The sequence below is a fragment of the Varroa jacobsoni genome, unplaced genomic scaffold, assembly GCF_002532875.2.
Source record: "Varroa jacobsoni isolate VJ856 unplaced genomic scaffold, vjacob_1.0 scaffold_499, whole genome shotgun sequence".
NCBI lineage: Eukaryota > Metazoa > Arthropoda > Arachnida > Mesostigmata > Varroidae > Varroa > Varroa jacobsoni.
In genome coordinates, this window is record NW_019213401.1 from 17,583 (window position 1) to 38,639 (window position 21,057).

The window sequence follows — 21,057 nt, forward strand, 5'->3', positions numbered from 1 at the left end:
CACTTGATACATGCATCTTATGATATTTGGTTTACGTGGTCGAGGCGAACGTATAAATATATTGCGCATACGTACACCAAGTATCAAGCAGATCAGAGGTGGTTCGCTTTGTATTGTATCGGGCCACACTGATGCACACGTTAAACATTCGATACTAGAAAGCAGATGATTCGTGGACCTTATGACTTTTATTACGTGCTGTAGTTGAATCATATCTAAGTTTGCCTATTAATAATACGCTTGACTGTATGCGTTATTTAACAGGAGTTGACCATTTCTCCTCCTTGATACCCGCTAACTTTTTGACAAGTTCCCACAAAAGAGGATTCCGCAACCGCCGCCCGCGCAATCAAATGAGTATGTGGCCATTTTCAATACGCTTCATTACACCCACGCCGGACGGCTTGCAGACGTATCTATTAATATGGTATAATTGGGGTACAATATACCAAAAATATAAGCGCTATGTGTAGAGAACTCACAGTGAATACTCATGGATACTTACGTCTGGCCGACTCTTAGTATTTGCTACCGGCTTACAACCTTTATCTTTGACTCATTCTTCCTGTAACCCCAGTCATGGCGTTTCGCCTGTTCATCCGAACATATTTGTTTGGGCCTTAGTAGTAGTGACAAGGGCCATGTTCATGGTTTTTATGAATATCATGTTGACGAAGTAGGAAACTTGTACACCAGCAGCAACATCGCACATCCGGGAAAGTAATTTGTACAAAAAAGAGTTCTATCTAATTTCAGGAAGTTCTCCACCGAATTGTTCTGTGACGTCAGAGATTCCGAATGCAGATAAGAATAATAAATGGATAGAATTAGACAGCATTCTATAACAGGTAGCTTCAATTTGAGCGTTGTGCCCCGAAGCACAAACGTGCGAATTGTGTATGGAAGCAGATCGGTTTCGATGGGCGACGTACCAACGGGCACGTTTAGTCTTCAGACGTAACTACTACATTCATATTTGGCCGATACAGAGCTTTGACTACTTTACAGCTCCCGGCTCTGGAGTCTTTTGGCACTAGAACAGCAGTGAATCTGTTACAACTCGAGCACACTCATGGGACGTATTTCTTGTTAGGTCTGCACGACGCGTTTTACAGAATGCTCTCACTAATTTGACGTCTGCAGCAGCGCGCTTCGCAAAACTTCACGTATTTATATCTTCATTTCTTCATGTGTTTATTTATACAACCTTAAAGAGCAACTGTTGATCGCATTAGCTGGCGGCAGCGACTCGAAAGCTTCGTTATTGCTAACTGACCTTAAGCTTATTTTAATGGAATTAGCTCAATGCCAAGCATCTTCTACTTTCGCTGTTACCTTTTCTTTACTTGTAGCCATCGCAACGGGAATGTACCTCGAATCTTAAAAGCCAACTATCGGGAAATTACCAGGTTTACGATTGACAAACGGTCTTCTTAATAATACGATAAAGACACTTATATGTATGTACATAAAATATCTTCGCCACACTTAGGTTGTTTTCATAATAGAATGAGAACACCGACATTTTGGCTACCGATGGAAACACAGGCGCAATCCCATCGGATCTAATTGATCAAGCTCAGTGTGCACAATCGCGAAACTATAGGATTTTCATTCATTCATTCTTCAACATAGTTATTACCGTATACAGGCGGTCTGCCGCCCCTTCAACGATGCTCCTTATCCGCTTTGATTTCATGTTCTCGGCGCCGGTCTACGCTAATAAAACCGGAAGCTTGTACACTGCCTTGTCTCGTCCAAATATATAGATAGCTTGACTGGTCGCATTGGAGCTCGACGCGTCTTCCCTTAATACAACAATAATAAACAGGGTTTATACTTTGCGAGTCTCACAAATGGAGTGTCACTACCACCCGCATGCAATAGCTGATCATATCGATAAATTCACTAGGCAAATTCATCTGTGTAGCAGACACAAACATTTCTGAAACGCATTGATTTTTTTTTCGTCTGTTCGATGTTGCACAGCAAAATTTAAAGCCCTTTATGGAAGGCCCAGGCCGTCTTGTAAGGTCTGTTCCGCTTGCGCAAGCCACCCGAACGCTCCCTCCACATTTAAAGGAAGAAAAACAATTCAAATGCGTTTCGTTCGTTTTGGGTACAGAATTGTCATAAAACGTAGCTTGAGGTTCGCATACGTATTCGTAACGATAACCTACAAATCGAAGGAGAGAAAGGATGCCGCTACAAATACTTTTGGACCCGAGATATATTGTTGTCAGTCGGTGGTTATTTCCGCTTTTTCGCGAGCCGCTTACGTCCTTCGGTTATTTTTTTGGCTTCTTATCATGAAACCCTCTACTTCCCGAAGTGAACGGCCAAGTTTCTCGCCTACATGTTGGTGTTTTCTGTGATCTCAACGCTGCATCCATGGCCAAGTTGGCCAATCTGGCCTTGTTATTCGTATGGCCGTAACAAATATATATCTCCGCTGACATCTTTATTCGTACGAAATTAGCATAAGAATATTACATACGTACGCTGTAAAGATAGAAATTGATAACCTGTCGTAACTTATTAATGATAATAAAAAGTTCCATAAGTTGCACTAACATCAAGTAGAGTCAGTCCTAGACCTAAAACATATCCTTGTGTTCCAACGTCGGTAACGTAACACGCATACTATTGGACGGGCACACCGTGTGCGGACATGGATCTTAAACCTTATATATGCCAACAATGCTTATATAAACCATTTAAGAATAAAGATAGAGTTCCTTGTATAGGATCTGTCTACATTTTCATCCTGACCTTCTCCCACATATCACATACGAGTTGAAACAAATAATAGGTATATACATGTAGCGTCGCTTCTTCGAAAAAAATATATGTGTCTTTCTTTTTCTCGGGCTATTCAGGAACAACACTAAGAGGTTCGTTGCGATTTCTCCTTTCCCCTACACTCCCCTTCGATGCCGCCGTAAATCTCACTAGTGAACGAGTGTACACACACGCCAAATCTGTGTATATAGTCTATAAAGATTTGCTATGAAAGGAAGACAATCTTGTTTATCTGGGTGCTTGTGTTGGACTGGCTTGTCGCAGCACCTCTGTTAAACGTTGACGCAGTTGCAACAGCAGCGACAGGAGCAAAATGACTGTTGTTGTTGTTGTAGTGATACCGCCAGTCGTCAACAGTTGCGATACGAGGGGCAGTTTGTTTCTTTGTATATGTATGCCCCTGTTGATAAGAATGTTGTTGGTGGTGTTAATGATCATAAACGTGCTGCAGTCGTTGCCAGCAGCTGCTCTTTATTATTGATGATGTTGTTGCTCTAGCTGGCACGTCAGCATTATAAGTCGCCCTGCCAAGGCGGGATCAAGTTGTCACCACTTTGCCCCCACGTGCAAGTTTTTCTCAGAGGATGTGGCCGCCACTGCTTCTGCCTGCGCCGCGCTACCTTTCCATATCTCCAGGTCCCACTCTGACTCAGCAAAAGACTTGCGATTCGTTCTTTCTAATAGCTAACTACGAGGAACTAACGTGAGACACGTGTCATTTCGCACTTCCTGTTGCTTGCTCCTAGTTTAGAGTCTCAGCGACTGGGGCCTATGTCCGTTTTATTCTAGAATGAAGCGGAACTCATACTCTCTCTCCGCCTCTCTTTGCTGTGTATGGATGTTTCAGAGCACAAAACGCCAATTCGAAGCAGAGATTAGGCAGTGGATCTGCGAGGAATGAAATAGTGCAGCTATTCTGTACCATAACAAATTGGCCAAAGAGCCTTGCTCCATTTCTGCCACTACTTCTTCGGACTTTACCGCCTCGTACCCAGACGTACCCCTCTTAAATGTGAATTGTGAGCTCGGTCGACTTTGCTTAAGTTTTCGATATAAGCTAACAGGTGACCATGGCGCTCTATTGACAGATATCATGCAGGGAGGCAATAGAAGTCGATAAACAGTAATAGCAGGAATCATGTTTTCTCTTAACTTAAGGGTACTGAAATATTTTGTAAAGACATTTATATTTATAGGAATTAGTATAAAGATAGATAATTAAACGTGCTGGTGAGTACGAATACACGTTTGTGGCGAGAAGTTCCAGCAAGCGTTCTGTACTGTTCCGCAGTGCAGAATTAAATAGTGACCATTAGCCATGGTACACACGGATGGGACCTGCCTCCGTTGAAAATAGGGATTTTGTGTGTGTCGCAGCACAAAACCTAAACAGAAGTCGAACGGGGAGTTGATAAAAATACGCGACCTAAATGGCGCCAAGTCTATGTGATTAAATGACGGACATCTTGCGCTAGTCATAACTTCAGAGCGCGCAAGCTCTGCTTGTCGGCGCGGCAGTTTAAAATGACGTAACTGAACGAGGCAGAAGCCAGTGGCATTAGACCTAACAACATGTATTTATATTAGTCGTAGCCGTACGTAACATAGTTCGTAACAAGCGACGCTGCACAGTTCTTTGCAGTTGTATATAATGCCTATCGTAGGCTTGAAAATGCTACTTTCTGCATGAACTATTTGTTTGCGGTGCCTATAAATGGACTATATACTATTGCATAGTGAGTGTTGGAAGTAATCATAGTAGCAGTCTAACCTAGGCCGGAGAAGTTCTGTGTATAAGCCTTAACGACGAACAGAAAGTGGGTTTAGGAAGGAGCCCCGCCTTGGCGGTCCCTTACTTCAACTCTCACTTGAGTACTTCACTCCGTCACCGGCCTGCCCGTCTGCCCATTTAGCTGCTGTTTCCCCCTCTCCTTCTTACATTCACTCCTTCCGTCATATTCAAGAGATAGAAAGCGACAGGACAGCCCCTGGCTGACCTGGCCCCCCTACGAACAGCCGGCGCCTAGCGTCAACACGACTACTTTTACTACGTCGTAGAAAAAGGAGACGGAAGCCAAGGCAAAGAAAGCACTCGGGATTTTCTTCAGCGGTGCCCGCGGTAGCCGCCATTTCTCCAGTAGCTAGGCTCACGCTCGGGCAGACTACGTAGTATTGCCGTCGGCACCACTACTCCTTCTTATTCACTCTTATTCGTCGACGCTACAGGACGACAACAACAAAGCCAGAGGCGCTGTCCACTTTCGACCCTTCGTATGCTCACATTCGTCGACAGGCCGGTGCCGACATCGCTGCTGCAGCTTCGACAATAGGAATTTGAGAGAATTAAGAAGGCCGATTCGCTTGGCGTGCCTAGCAAGCGTACAGTCGAGCGGACGTCAACGAACGGCTACGATCGACCGCCTCTGTCTGGTTCAGCCTGCTTCAGCCTAGCGCTTCAAGCGACGAGAGCTTCATTCCCTTGCTCCTTAACTTTGCCCCCCTACCACCGCTGCTGCTTGTAACCAACTTAGTCGACCCACCACCACCGAGGACCAGGCTGTGTGGCCCGAGGGGCGCGAGTGGTAGCCTCAAGCTACGTCCGGCTGTTCACTCGCTCAGCACCCACAAGCGTTGCCACTAGACAGATAAGAAGAAATTGTGCAAGAGGGACGGTGACACGCGAATCGGGTGGGCGAAAATCACCCTCCATAGTCTTGGTGTTCGTGCTGGTTAACGGCAATGACGACGACGATCTTCGTTCCCAATATTAATTTTATTACTATCCACATTCGCTAATCCAATGACAAGTAGGTGGGAAAAAGAAAAAGAAGATGATAATGATCATTATCCGTAGCTTCAAAGCGAATGATCCGCCGTTCTTTATGGCGCATAAAAGAAATGCACAAATCTGCGACGATAATAGCGATGCGGTCGACCATTGTAGAATGGAATATGTTAGCTTTGTCAAACAGTACCAACTATTTGAAAGTAAACATTCACTCGCTGAGAATGGTAAATTTTGCATTGACAAAAAATTTGAAAACGTAACATCTTCAAGTTGTCCGGAAAACTCGACTTTGTGGAAATCGACGCGATGCCCTTTCAGGGACACGGGTGTATTGCCCGTACTATGCGAGTTCCTAAGTGACCTGATCAGTTATTACCATGCGCTGAACACGAACGAGTAAGTGGGCGCTTCATGTTGGCCCCTGTGTATAAAAAAGATATTAGTAAATCTGTTTATTTAATCTGGCGGAGGTGTATGAGTTCCCAGTGTTTATAGACAAGTATCTTCCAAATTGCTTTGCGTAGCTGGAAATTAACTAACTCTAGGTTAACATTCTCAAGAATATGGCTTTTGTTTGTAGTCAAAGTAAGCTGTTATTAAGCTAAAAGTTTCCATTTTACTGACATATGGGGCAAAAAGGCAAAGCTAGAAGTAAATTCATTCTAAGCAATAATACCTCTTGCTACACGTTTCTAGTTAACGAGCTATTCGCGGCGTAATTTTTTTTGTGCGATGCAGTAAATAATATTTTATAGGTATATTAAAAACGTTCATAGATTTTACATGATGATAATCGTAACCTAGTTGCTAAATTCACACCTGTTATCTACCAGGTCACTAAAAATATAAGATTATATATATACAAATACATATAAAACGATAAATTTCTACCGTTTCGCAATTCGCACATGTTTATGGTTCGGTGTGGTGTATTATTAGATTATTTGTGGGTATCTCCAGTCCAACTCGTTTAGGTACTCTATTGGATCATAAATTTAAAATTTACCATCTAAGAAAACCGTTGTGGTCTCAGGAAGCGTCTTCTTATATTTCACTTCCAATGCACTTGAATGGTAAAAAGTGATTCCTTTCAATGATTCTTTTGGTTGTGAACCTAAGAGATTCTGTTCCTGTAGTCCATAAAACTATGTAGAGATACCTTTATGCGTTTATCATATCTATCATGGCAGCACTCACTAGAGGCAGGTAAACCTGTACATTTTTTAACGGTTCTCAATTTTTTGACGGTTTTACAACATTATGTATATGCATGCCATATAAATTTGTGTACGCCTCCTCCATACACACGTCTGTCTGCTACAGGCTAACTCTTTTTCGTGAGTATTCGCTTAAATGTCGTGCCTCCTGCTTCGTCTTCCTGCAGCGCGTACAAATTGGCATGAATCTCAGCGGTCTGCTGAGCTCACGTTGGCCTTAACACCTTGGACGGTTGAATGATCGCTTCACAAAAGCACCACCATTTTGCTATCCTTTGGGGTGGAGTTTTCCGTTTGTCTAACTTTGCCTCGTAGATCTAGCGGTAAATCGGCCTGACTGGTCGTTTAAGCCTATTTGCCGTTACAGTGCTGTGTTTGTCCTATATGGCCATAGTATGTCCTCGCTATGCCTCCCTGTGCCGTGAAAACCAGGTGGGATAGAGGGGGAAGAACAATGACGGCCAATCAGCGAGTCCTGATGAAGAGAGAAGTGGTTTCCCCCGCTATGTGAAGCCTCTAAGCTTCAAATACGACCCTTTTCATTCTCTGCCGTAAAGTGTAGGACGGCTAAAGCAGGCCATTCCCAGCCGCATCTGTAACGGGGAAAAATAGGGGGTCTGTTGCTATTTCACTATTCACTATTTCAGCGGCTGCCGCCGACCGAGTCCCATTACCAAAGACATCTTGGTGGGATAGTTCCTTTGCAAGGGAGCGAGCTTCGCGACTCGATCGAAAGGATATCTCTACAAACGAGCCACGGGGCGCTAGCTTCATGGGGCAATTTCTCCCGAAACGATGTATCGATGGTGGTGCAAATCGCCTTCTCAATCTGTTCTGCGCTTCCATCCTGCGCACCATCATTACCGCTACAACTGCCGCTGCTGCTGTTCGTACACCACCTTTCCACATATTTCATATAAGCGAAGGCCGGAAGTTTGGTTGCAGTAGTGGGCGCCGTCGTATGTGGATCAGTGACTGACTGTGCGTACGTTCGTGCCTGCGTGCATGACATGTAGAGAACATGCAAAAAGTCGTGTGAAATGGTAATAAAAAAATCTAGTGGAAGGTCGAAAATATCTGCAGTGATTCATGAGAACTGTAATCTATCTTTGAATCGATGGATAGTTGGGACTCAAGCTTTGTTTGGAAACTGCATTAATATAATTCAAAACTAGCTGGACGTGTATCCACAGCGCATGTTATGTATTCTTCATCGTAACAGACTACCTGTCCTTATCAGCACGCGGCAAAGTAAGTATTCCTTTCAGCCGTTTTTGAGCTTCTAAAAAAAATATTGCAGTTAGTTAAATCTGATAAACAGTAAGGTCGATGTTTTTCTCTAGGTACCCAAAAGTCCTCCTGCGACTTCATTTGGAAATTTAGATCCTTTTGCCCAGAGCCTCCTTGCCTCCAAATGATGTTTTAAAATATGTCCTACACGACTCGGCAAGCCCCTTAAGGATCAATCAGAAATTCTCTGGCATGGATTTGGTTTACTTTTTTTTCACTGCAGTTTCTGCGACAGGTCACTCAGAATCCATCATGAAGCTGTTGATACGACCTGTATCATTCGTTCGAACTCATGGCCTGGTTTAGAAAGTTTTCCCACGGTATTGGCCTGTGTGCATTGTTTGGTGCTGAAAGTCACTTAGCTAAAACTTACTTGTAAAAACGGGCAAAATAACGCACACGTCTGAAACGTGACTTGTGAACAGCAGAGACGCCATGGTCGCTACTTTTTGATATTCAGTAAAGTGACTCAAACACATTTGTATGGCACTACATAGACATGCATAGTCGTTTGTTGGGTCTAACCACATATACACATTGTACAATGTTCTACTGATGTAAATACATCGTGGATCGACGTGGATATCATTGATAGATATATCAAACAAGTTTGTTGTAGGTACTTACTGTATCACATCATCTTCGTACTGCCCCATTGGTTATCATTAGCTTAGCTAATTTATTACGTTTCGCTTTGCAATATATTATATTGCATAAAACTGTCATTCTATAGAGAGAACAGAGAAGTGTATACCCCCTTTCTCCTTACTCCTCGCATTATACGTCGTGGAAGAATTTGTTTTGTCTTTCCGTCAGTCCTAATGCTTGTCGACGACTAACAGAAGTGCTAGGATATCCATTACACTTTGCCGTCCTGAGCCAACAATTCCTGTTGCGTCTGTCCTACTGGCATGGGCCTACTGAACAAAACCCATATTCCCTTTCTTTCTCCACTAACAGAACCGTCGAGCACTATCAGCCGCGCCTTATCCTACTCGTTTCTGCTACTCCGGTGGGTCGTGTGTCGGGTGGCCGCTGCCTTTGTTGCTGCCGCCTCCACTGGCCCTGCCTTTGGCCCTTTGAGTCTTCGGGCCGTCTCCAAATCGGCCGATGGGTAGGCAGACAGCACACCGCTCGTTGGCCAGTGCTGCCTGTATGTATTCCGGGTGTTGTTAGAGAGAAGCTGGGGACCTCTAGCTGTGCCAGTGCAGCAGGTAACACACGCTTCTCGCCGCTTTCGTAGTGGCGAGACGGTGGCGTGTCCAATCTCGTTGGCCCATGGATCGAAACGACCACGAGGGGCACGAATAGGGTCGAACAGGGGTTCGTTGTTTGGGTAGGTCGCCGGTTCGCTGCTCTGACGAGGGGAATTCGACAAGGGAAAAGAGGCTGTTCGAGAAAGCCCAAAGAAGGCGAGTGCTTGATGGTAGCGGAGCCTATAGTACGGAACCTCTGGTGTGGGGCTTTGCTAAGTTTGGCTGGGATAGAGCTAGCAGAACCCTACGAGGCACTCTAAGTGGGTAGATCTATTCCATTTCCGTGTACTGTTCTCCAGCAACACGACAGAACAAGACGACCGCTCTCGCTCGGGCCACTTCATCATCCACTCCTGTCGTATCCAAGCAAGAACCACCTATCCCTTCCTTCGGGAAGGTGCCTCCTTTTTTTTTGTACCTGAGTGACGAAGATGCTACAGTGGTGGGGATAGATACTTAGCGGTTTCTATTCTAGCAGCGATCGGAGATTAAAAGGGTACTCATTCGTACCCAATGAACTTAGTTGGATATTTTTTACCGAAAGAGACGTCTGCATGTTTGTCGGATGCAGCTGTTACTGCCACCTATGCAAACTCGGACTCCCAGTATTCTAGTTGCTTAAAGACTTTTTAGGCACTACACTATGCACCAACACTGCATGACCCCTTAGCGCTGAAACGCCTTCATTCGTTTTATGTAATACAGATGACCAGAAAAAAATCGATTGTGTACTTTTGCATCTATTCTTTCGACTTCTGCACGAGGCTACACTCATAATCGACCTAGTATTTCATCGTTTTTGCTCGACTTGTTCCGGCATCCTTTCTCAGGTTTGCTTTTACAACAATTGATTGCCTTGAGTTACTTTGCTACGCTAGTACGTATAACACGAGCCGCAAGGTCGCATATAGGAAACCAGGATTTTCCTATACTACGAATCCATTAACCCAAGGGATTTCGGGGATGCACACAGATGCAATTTCAAAGTACAACCTCGATTATTTTCCTCTCTAGGCAGTCGCTTTTTAGAGCAAAATCCACGGCTCCACCGTTACAAGCGGATAACCTAGAACGTGCTTCTGCATTTCACAGACATAATATTTGTATATGAACGTACAAATAATTATCATTATAGGTATATAACAGATCGACCTGAGGTTGCTATAGAATGCTAGCATCAAGAAAAGAGCCTTAGGCGGTATGACTTGCCTCCGGCACTCATATCCAACCAGCCAGCTGCTTGACTAAAGGCACACTTCTGTTGTGCGTCGTGTGTTTGCTAGCCGACGCTTGCGCCACGCCATCGTTGCGTAGAATGTCGTAGGAGTATAGCACCTCGCTTGCCTCTGACCACTAGACCCTGTTTTCGTTCGAGTGAATGAACAAGCGAGAAAACTGTGACAGCCAAAAGAACCGAACTCCATCCCCTCCTCCATACGTTCGCCACTAGTACTATAATGAATGACTGTTTTGGTGGTATTAGGCGGTTCATCAATTTCGTGTTTAATATTTTGTACCTCCCTGTTGCCATTGGCCGCCAACTCGTGGCGACCTCCCTTGCGGTCGTCGCTTTCGCAGGACTCGCATGTTCGACTTGGAGCTCGGGTTCGGGCCTGCCTATGGCAAGTTGGTTTGTTGGCGCTACTATGGACAGTGATTGGCTGAATAATAAAGTTATCCCTGCCAGGAATCCGGCCGGGAATGAAGGAACATTAGGTTCACCCTCAAGCGGTCCCTTCTCAGCCAACAAGCCTCGCCTGCCGTTCTCCTGATTGTCTGCACAGCTCGTTGGTAAAGGTTACCAAAGAATCAAGCAGCCACAGCTGGTGTTTTTGGACTCGTAGTATTAGCTGGTATTATAGTAGAAGTTGTCTCTCCAACCTACGCGTTTGTTGTTCCACCTCCTAGCTATCGTGGCCTCCATGGTGTAGTCTGAGCCAGCGTTTATACGAGAAATAAGTAGCTGGTGTCAGTGACTCCTCAACCTGCGATTGACGCTGCAAGCAGGGATCCCGGCGGTTACCAGGACTGCTATCGTATAATGGTAAAAACAGTAGTGGCCTTCTTGCAACAAGCCATCTGGACTTGGTCCGAGCGGCCGAACGAACGGCCTTACTTGATAAGCGAAATCTTCAAGGCGAGCCGTAATGGAGTCCTTATAGCCGTTTTGCACTGAGAGCCAATCTCCCAATGCAAGCTCCCACTACGAGGTAGATTTACGAACGCTTAGTTCACGCACATGCGCCACAAAATGGTTTACTAGCTACCAGACTATTTACCTTCATTTACCAAACCCGTTTCAGCCTCACGTCCCTCTCTCATATCCAGAAAAGCGCGGCCGGTTTTTCGTTATTACGGTTTGCCGAGACGGTTCAACGTCGACCGCTCAGTTAGAGACTAGCTTCGTTTCTTCGAGTAGCGGCAAACCCTAAAGAAAATGAAAAAGAAATACTATGAAAAGAAAAACAAGGGGTCACAGCCGCACTGTCTCGACGGACGTGGTAATGGTTGTGATGCGGGACCTCGAGATACGTTCTACATGATCTACAGTAACGGCCAGCTTTCTAAATGAGTGTATTAAGTCTCAACGGCTTCTCAGTGGGAGGAGTTCCAATAGAAGGGAATACAACAAAAACGAAGCTAGAAGGCGTTGCTTGGTGAGACAGGGAACCCCATTTATATGGCTAACCGTTGAATTGACTAAGGCTCACGTTTACGGCCGTTTGTGTACTTTGCCACAGGTGCTTTTTCGTTGCTGCAACGGCAGTCGGCCTCTATCTGCCACCTGTTGTTCTATGTGATTTGAAATCGTGTTGACTCTTGTAATAGAAGAAGTCCTTTTTGCAAAAGGGAACGTTATGATATAAGAAGATGTACATTCGAACATGAAAAGATGACTGTTAAAAAAAAACACGCATGAAAAGCGACCTATCGCAAATTGCATGTCATAAAAAATCGTATTATGGTGTTAGTCCAAATTCGCAGTCCGTGAGCTGTCGTACCGTGATTCGCATATTACACCCGCGGGCTTCATTTAACTGTCGACAGACTGGAACCGAAGTGAAGAAAAAAGTTAACTTCTACTTTTCCTAGCTCTCTGTTTTGTCTACGTCAGTTCTCTCGTATAGCGGCTTTCAGACTACACAGCTTTACATGACTACTTCTGAAACTTCACGTCGCTGGCGTTCTAACCGGCGTTCACAGCAGCGTTTCCAGTTGCCGGCTTTCCTCTATCGTGGTATTACTCTCGCTTTGCAATAGGCACTACCACGTCTGCGTCACCAGTAGTCTGATAATGCCTCCCTGGACTATTTGCCTTCTCCTACAACCCTGCCCATGGTCCAACAGCAAGTGAAATAGGTTCTTTTGCCTACCAGCTAGCCCGGCAGCCAGCTTGTCCTAGCAGCCCGAGGTAGTTCAAACATGCTCAAGCCAGGCCCTTTCAAGCTAAGGCTTCTTTTCACAACCAGCATCATTGGACGGAGCACAGGAGGTGCTGGAAAGAACTGGTGCAAACGACTGCCTATCCTCTTCGCACCCTGTCATTCGGACGATGTTTCTGACTGAACGTAAGCGGGTGAAAGAGCTTCTCTAGTTTTGGCGGTCTAGCGTCGGTGACTAGCTGGCGAGCAGGCCAGCTAAAGGCTAGCTGAAGTAGAGCCTCTGCACGTCTACGAGGCTCTGCGTGGCTAAACAGCTTTGAACTGCCTTTGAGTTGCTCGCCGTAGCCAGCACCGACGACGATTGGTGGGCGGTCTATCAGCCTTCCATCCGTAACGGGAAACCAAAAACAGGGGTTCAGTACTCTTAACAGGCCATCCCTCTTTGCTCGCCGTACCGTCATTGTTTTCTTTGTCCTCTTACTGTCGATGCTACGCTGCATAGTTGCGGCAGTAGCGACATTAGCAGAAGCACAGGGGAGCGAAACCAAACGCTAGTAAAAGCAAAGCAAGGAAGAGCAAATGATGGTACGGGGAATCCTCTCACGTCCCCCTATACCTCTAGTACGATTCATCTTCAAAGAGTTTTTATCCATTTGAAACGACCTGCCTACACATATCCAGCAGTTGTCTTTTTAGGTCCGCCCATTTTACCTATCTTACGCTTTATGCTGTCGTAGGAAACCTCTACGCCAAGCAGAGTGCAGCGACGGACGGGAAATTTAGATAAAATGAAATGTTGAGCGAGAAAGTGTCGGGGCTACGCATTCGTTCCTCATTGCAATTATCCGTTGCTAAGCCCTTCTTTATTTGATCGCGTGGCCGGCCGGCAAAAGCGGTTAGCTCTTCAAATTTTTGCCCGCCAGTAGCCCCTGCAACGGCAGTTACCGAGAGAAAGTAGATATCCTATAGCAATAATAGTCGTAGCAATAATAATGGCAGTAGAATGTGAAATCACTCCATTTATCGAGGTGCTGCTTTTGCTGAATACGAGGCCATTACCTCTGTAACCCTTGCAGCTGCGCTGGCTAACCGGCAACACCATACTACTGGTCGTAGACCTGGTTCAGTGGTTCCTGACCCAAAACAGCAGCACTATAGGGATCTTCTAATAGCTAATTTGCGTTTGCTGCTATTGGCGGTGCTCTGTGGTTGGTGTCAATCGCCACCCAACTGGGAAAAGTCATTGCGACGTTCGAATTCTTTGCCGTCCTTCTGCTGTTGCTCGTCCCATCAGCCTGTCGTTGAAGCCCCGTCAAGCCCAGCGGACAAGCAGGTCAATCGACAAGAGGGCACCATGCGCATGATCACAAATGAAGGCGTTTACCAACGATCGAGAGGAAAACTCTTTAACTAGGTCTTGATTTGTCGATGCATCCGGCCGTTGAATAGACCGACTCTATCTAATTGAGATACAAGCAAACGCAGAGAAATTGGCTAGTGCTGTCTATGTCGTGTTAGCTACCAATATAACGTTTATTTTTGTTAAATTAAAGTTGAGTGGGGTGTTTGCATTCAGTCGTCTTTCATATATGCGTAGTAGTCGAAAACTAATACTGACCGGTCTGAAGAAATTTACTGCGAAGTTGATCTTCGTGCTGTAAATGAACTGTATCTTCCAACCGTAAAACATGTGAGTGGCCACGTTAAGCGTTTGGTAAACATTGATATTATTACTATAGGGCTACATAAATTTGCAGTGTACACAATGACTTCTACAACAGGCAGGTGAATATTTTAAAAAATGATCATATAAGCATAGCATGTAAGAATTGCATAGTTATTAGATCTGCCTGCTTTTCAACGGTCGGGCGATCAGTTCTAATCGGTAAGTTTCTGGTGAGTACCGTCAGAGTAAAACGAAGATCCGGCCAAAGATAATTGACCGTGGTCGCCACCTGGAACATTTCTATTAAACATCTGTTCAAGCACTTTGCATCTACCACACATCTACAGCTGCCAAAGGAACGCGAGTTGGGTATCTTTGCCGGAAACTTTCGAGACCACTGCGTTATAATAGCTATTGAGAAATGCGTCCACTTTCGACCCAACATGACCCACCCTACCAAAGCCGATCGTTAGAAAAGGGCTATCCAATGATCGGCGTCAGGACCGGGCTTAGAATAGCAGGCAGCCTCCTTGCAGCTGCGTGATAACCCGATCTGCCAGCCGAGCAAACCGTTAGTCACTGGTGTACCGTCTACATAGCGAGTACGTCGCCAACTATTTAGTCAAAAGGTTAACTATCCGTGACTCGTGTGCTGTCTTCGCGAACGGAGAAAACCTCCGTTGTTACCAAACGCCGACAACGGATACAGTGGAACTAACCGGCGAAAATACGTTATGCCCTTTTGGAGACGGGCTACTTTTTTTAATTGCGATCACATGGTGCAACGAGAAATTGCGACATGGCCGCAACGCTCAAGTGGAAAAGGGAACCGGAAGATGCTCGGTGAATTCCGCTAAACGTTCTTACCGCAGTCGCCGTAAAAGCAGCATCGAAGGTGTATCGTTAATTCTATAGAGAAAACGCAGTGTCTCTTAGAACCGCCGAAATTGTACTGGGCCTCAAAAATAGTTCCGTAAGTTGAGTTCTCAATTGTATTGTTTAGTATTAGGTTAGGTTGTCGCAAGTGCCTGAATTTTCTGTAAGGAATTTTAATTTAATACAGTGGGTTGTAATGTATATCTATAAAAAAATAAGAGCCTGTATAGGGGACTAAACTCGAGGACGAGTGGAGTGGTCGAACTTCAAAAGTGGGCCAAGCGGCACTTCGATTTATGTTGAGGGCTAAATGAGTTAATGCCAATACCACCAAGATTAGGAACTTCAGACGTTTATATAGGGTATATCTGCTCGAACTGCATAATATGAACAAATCGAAACGTGCGGTCACAGTAGTAACGCCGTTATTTGGGAACAAGCGATTCGGCAATTGAAGGACACACAGCAAGATATGAGATTTTTAATTAAAAGACTCGGTAATTTAATAACCATTCGTCCACTCCGACCCAAATGGATAGAGATATCTGCAATGTCTCGAAGTGCATTCTTTTCAGTTAATTGATGTTTGGATTAAATTTACTATTCAAACAGGTTTTTCGAGTAACCCAAGTAGCATTCTAGGTACCCTCGACAACAGCATCTGGTGGACTATTCCCACTGCCGCCCGATTCATCCCAATATGGGTCGATTTTAAGCCGTCTGGCGCCGAGATGCCTCGGTCGAGGCCAACTCTTCCACTGAAGATATGAGCACTTGGAGTTCGACTTTTTGCCAATGAAGCAGGCACATCTGCGCTACATCGAAGCAGCTGTATTGATTTCTCACGACATAATCATATAAGCAGATCCTTGCTTGCTAGCTACCTATTCCTTTTATTTAGGTGTGAGTGGGCATCAATCTATTAACGTCTGCATAGGAAGAACGCCTGACACATGAACAAAGCCAACATGTGCTTTTTATCATTAGGGAAGTCCGTGTTTCCGCATGTTATGCCGATTCTTATCGGGAATCTGTAAGCATTTTAATCCTTCGAGAGCATCATGACAACGCATACAAGGGCAGTAACTCGCCTATTCAAGGGGCATCTCATACGTGTGACACACATGTGCATATTATGGTAACCGTATAAGCGAAGAATAAGTACACGACTTGAATTAAAATAGAAACACTACAACGCCATCTGTTGAGTACTATGAGTATAATGGCTGTTCATTAAGAGTTGTTTGCAGACTTTATTCAGTCCTTGCCGTTTACTCTCAAATGCATGAAAATTATCCGATACGCCGGCAGCACGAATCAATGACACCTATTCTATCCGAAATACGTGCACCACAGGATGCATCACACAGATACTAAGATATTTCGACTTAACAGATGAACATTGCTGTCTCACATGAGCTGGGGTCACTCGGTATTCGTCACCTTTTCACATGACCGTGTAATAATGGCCACAGGCCTGTCATCGTAGTTACTACCTGGATCGCCATTTGTTTTTTAGATGATTACTCAAATGACGTCACTTTTAGTTGTCGCACATTTTGTAAAACCACAAAATCACTTAAAAACACGCTACATTTTCAAACACATCCTCGCGCGTCTACTAGTAGTATTGAACGATACAAACACGACCGTTTCATCGACTCGTCTGCGCTCAGTAACGATGAGGTTATCGTATATTTCAGCGGCGCCGACTCTGCACAAAACACGCATCACATAGCAGGCTTCACTCGTTATCCTCTTTCTCGCTGCGCTGCACTTCACTCACAACATCTTACCCACTAGTTAGTGTCTCCGCGCCCAACTCTATCTGCGAATGAACTCGTTGTTCGAACCTTTTCCTCTCTATTCCCCTCATCTCCTTATCGTAAATACTCCTTGTCGTCAGCTACTGATTATCGTACTACTTAAACGGCTATTTATTCCTAGATGATAAATAAGACGATGTAGTAGTATAGACCAAATTAGGAGGTGTCTGCGAGAGCTTGCTAGCAGCTAGCCGGGTGCACTGCTAGCAACTGAAGTAACAGTAGCAAATTCCGCATTTGACTGTGCCCCCAGTCGGAGGAACACGTGTACGGCTGTCACAACCGTAGCGGTTGATAGGAATTAATCACGCAGCTTTGCCGAAGTGCTTCAACGAACATTATAGGACCACAAGCGAATGTGTTCCTTCCTAACGTCGAAGTTGCAGGTGTTCCCCTCTACATGGAACAACACATTTCGCACAGCTTTCATGTTAGGAATACTGTACAAACGTTTGAACGTGCATTAGTATGCGAAACGTTAGAAGGAGGCATCGCGCAGGGCGTACGTACTAGCTAACTAGTTTCGATCAGGCGACGACCAAAACGCTTGCGTGAGTCGTCTGCTCCACTAACGCGAAAAGGTATGACGCTAAAGAGAGAAAGAGGGACCGTTCGGAAGCGATGCCTGCCGATGCCACTTTTGCTATGAGTTTTTGCTTTGTTTTTAACTCGCTAGCTTTGGACGACCACGACCTACTTGGGCGGCCACATAGGCTCAACAGGCGGCTGGGTCGAGGTTGAGTAGCAGGTGGAGCTGGCAGTTACGACAGTGGCGCTAAGCGAATAGTTCCTGTATGAACGTTCAAAACAGCACGAATGATCGTAACTGTTGTAGTCTTAATGCCGGTAAGGCTGCAGACTCTACGTACGGCGGCTCTAACAGAGCACGACCGTGGTGGAAGCGTTCGCTCGCTCGCTAGCTAGCTAGTTGGCTGGCTGTAGTAGGACAAAAGACTGGAGGTGGGCGGGGGCGCTAGGGACGAATGAGCATAGGGTGGGGGTAACCATTCAGCGGCAGCAGCGGGTGTGGGGCGCGCGGGAGGGCGCCGGCGGCAGGAGCGGCAAGCCACAACGTGCCACTACGCAAACGGCCGCGCTCCAACCAACGGAGGCAGGATAGCGGTAGAGAGACAAGCAGAAGCAAAGCGCTCTGGCCAGAGGGAGACTTGTTGCTTCGGTTTCGGCGGCTCCGCCTGCGGCTGCGACTACCACTGCCGTTGCTGCCGTTGGATGGCCTCCTGCACATCCGACGCATTCATCACAGCTGTGTAGGTCCTGCACTTCATAAACTCAGTATATAGTAGATAGACCCTGATAGCAGAACACACTGCGAGCAATTCGTAGTGAACTATATTGTTTTCAATGGAAGGATTCAATACGAGTCGGTATGATACTTACCCAGCAGTTGACTCCGTGGCAGTAGAACACTTGTCTTCGGTCTACTTCCCGCTAAGGGTTAGGCTTTCGTCTTTGATCCTGTAGCTGTTATAAATAGTGCTTCTCGTCAGCCCTCCTCGTTCACTTGCAGCTGGTTGCCGATCCGCCTTTCTCGCTATTCCTCTAATTTATGCCTTTTCTTGCTTTGCTTTTTCCCTGCTGCTGCCGCCGCCTGTCATTCATTCACAAACATGAATACACATCGAACAGCACAAACGGGCGATATACGCACAAAGAGAACTATACACTCGCGCACCTGAACTCTGCTTGCAGAAGCGCTGTTTTCGTCGAAACAAAATCACTATAGAATCGACGCAGTTACCTCAATGGTAAGCGACAATCGGTCGCTGTCGCGGTACCGTTGCAGTATTTATTCCAGAAGAAAAATCGAGGCACGAACGACACACGAATGGGCACTGGAACTAGATGTCGTGTGATCTCCAACATGGAACAAGTACTCGTAGTTATTGGTACACTATCAATGGCAATTGCAATAGCAGATTTATAAGGTAGAGACAATAAGATAATATTGTGTACTCTTACGATTTGCTGTTATTATTGTTGCGGTGCGAACAGCACAGACGACGATCTATGTTTGCTCCGTACTAACAGTGTTATAGCAAATACTTGTAGCCGTAATGGAACTGCAAGACTGTCTATGAACAATAACAAAACTTACTAAGTGGAAGTGCGAAAAGAAGTACGGGTCGGACGAACGGCGAGACGACGAAACAACAATGACGACGGTGACAGACAGACAAACGGCAGACGGCCGAACAACAGTCGTAGTGAACGAACAGTAAAATGGATGTAGTGGCTGGTAGCCCACCGAAGCTGCTGCCTTCGCCCCGTTCGGTCGTTCACTCGCTCACTAGCTTCGCTTCACGACAACGACAGCGATGCTGCTGCTGCAGCTGGTACCACTAAGGGTCGCTCGGTCGGTCGAGGGGCCTTCCTGCCTGTTTCCCTGCCTGCTGCTGCCCTAACAGGTGATTGGGATGGGAATTGCGGCGGCAGCTGTAGCGGCCGCGACCGCTGCTGGGACGGCCGCGGCAAATGCAACGTCACCGCCAGTTGAGTGAGAGGGGCAAAGGGAGCGAAAGGATGGGATCTGAAACAGGCAGGATGGCGCGATCGTAGAACGGCAGGATAGAGGAAGGATCCCACAAGAAGGAGAGCAGCGACTACTTAGCCACGACTACCTCGTCCGATGTCAACACCAACAATGTTGGTGCCGGCTACATGGAAACTAGCTGGTGTGACCAACAACGCCGATGACTAACTCGTCGTTATGGGTGTGTACTGCTCCGAACAGGAGCCCCATTCCAACTCGTTCAAGCTAGCTGGTGCAAATCTAAATGCCTTGAAAAACCCCACACCCCATGTACTGCTCTGTAAGCTTGCCTTACTTTGCTTTGAGTTTCCTTTACTCCTTGCTTTGCCTTCTGCCCACCGGAGGCGTCCGTGCTCGCCTTTTCTGCGGGGTTGCCTCCCTACTTTGCCAGACCGGCGCTAGCGGACCTGCTTAGACGCCAAAATCGGGCCAAAGAAAAGCAGCAGTAGCAGCAGCAGCAGCAGCAGCTCAGACACAGCCTTAGGCGCAGCATAACACGGAACGGCTCAGCGACAGGAATGAGAATACACCAGGAGGAAAAGAGGAGGCAGGATGGAACCTTCACCGCCGGAGAGTGAGAGCAGCGTCAAGACGACGAATCAACCCAACGCCATTGCCGTGGCCCCCGGAGCACCGCTACGGCCAAAGCATGGTTGCTTGCTTCTGCTTTCTACGAACCCCTCTCTTTCACCCTCTTCCCTAAATGCCCCCTCTTAAGGAAGCAGACGAAGAGGAGGGTACGAAGGGTTTAACTGACAGAAGCAGCGCGAGGCAACAGGGCAGTATGGAGAGAGTACGGGAAAAATAAGGGAATTGTTAGGCATCGGACCCTTTTCCCCACAGCCACAGTCGAAGATGGTGCTATCGGCTTCGGTGGTAAGCACAAGCCACGCAGTTGCCTGGAGACGGAGAGCGGTTCGCGGGGAAGGGTAATCAACAGCAGCAGGCAGAGCGCCTGTAAAGAATGTGAGAGAAAGAAAGATCTCTCTGAGCGCAGCAGCGTTGTCCGGCGGGGCACGCGCCGGTCGTCCATCGCCAGCGCGGGAAGGAGCTCAGGTAGCAGCAGCGAGTGGATTGTTTCGTTAAGAGACTCTCTCTTTTCTTCTCTTGTGGCCAGCGAGTGCTACTGTCGCCCAAAGTCACCGGCTGCTAGATTGGCCCCGTTCACGTAGAGCCCTTGATTCTTTTCTCTTCCGACTTTTTCAAGCTTTTTCCCCTTCTTCTCTAACCCCGTAGTCCTTAGTGATCCGGCTCAAATGCCCTTCCCTTCCCCACTGCCTTTCAGCTAAAGAGCATCGGGAGTGAAAAGGAAAGAGAAAACCTTCTCTTCCCTCACGTCGGTAGGGTCGAAGGCTCAAAGATCGGCGGCACTCGCTATGCGCGAGGCGGTAGTAATCGTCGT

General features: G+C 46.4%; 1 long non-coding RNA gene across 1 annotated transcript in view; it reads right to left on the reverse strand.

The window, feature by feature from the left end:
• LOC147753429 (uncharacterized) overlaps positions 1–19,530 on the reverse strand; it is a 31,326-nt gene extending 11,796 nt beyond the window's left edge. The window contains exon 1 of the long non-coding RNA XR_015311284.1: positions 18,503–19,530. This is a non-coding gene — a long non-coding RNA (uncharacterized LOC147753429). The remainder of the gene's footprint in view (positions 1–18,502) is intronic.
• Positions 19,531–21,057: the final 1,527 nt, after the last annotated feature.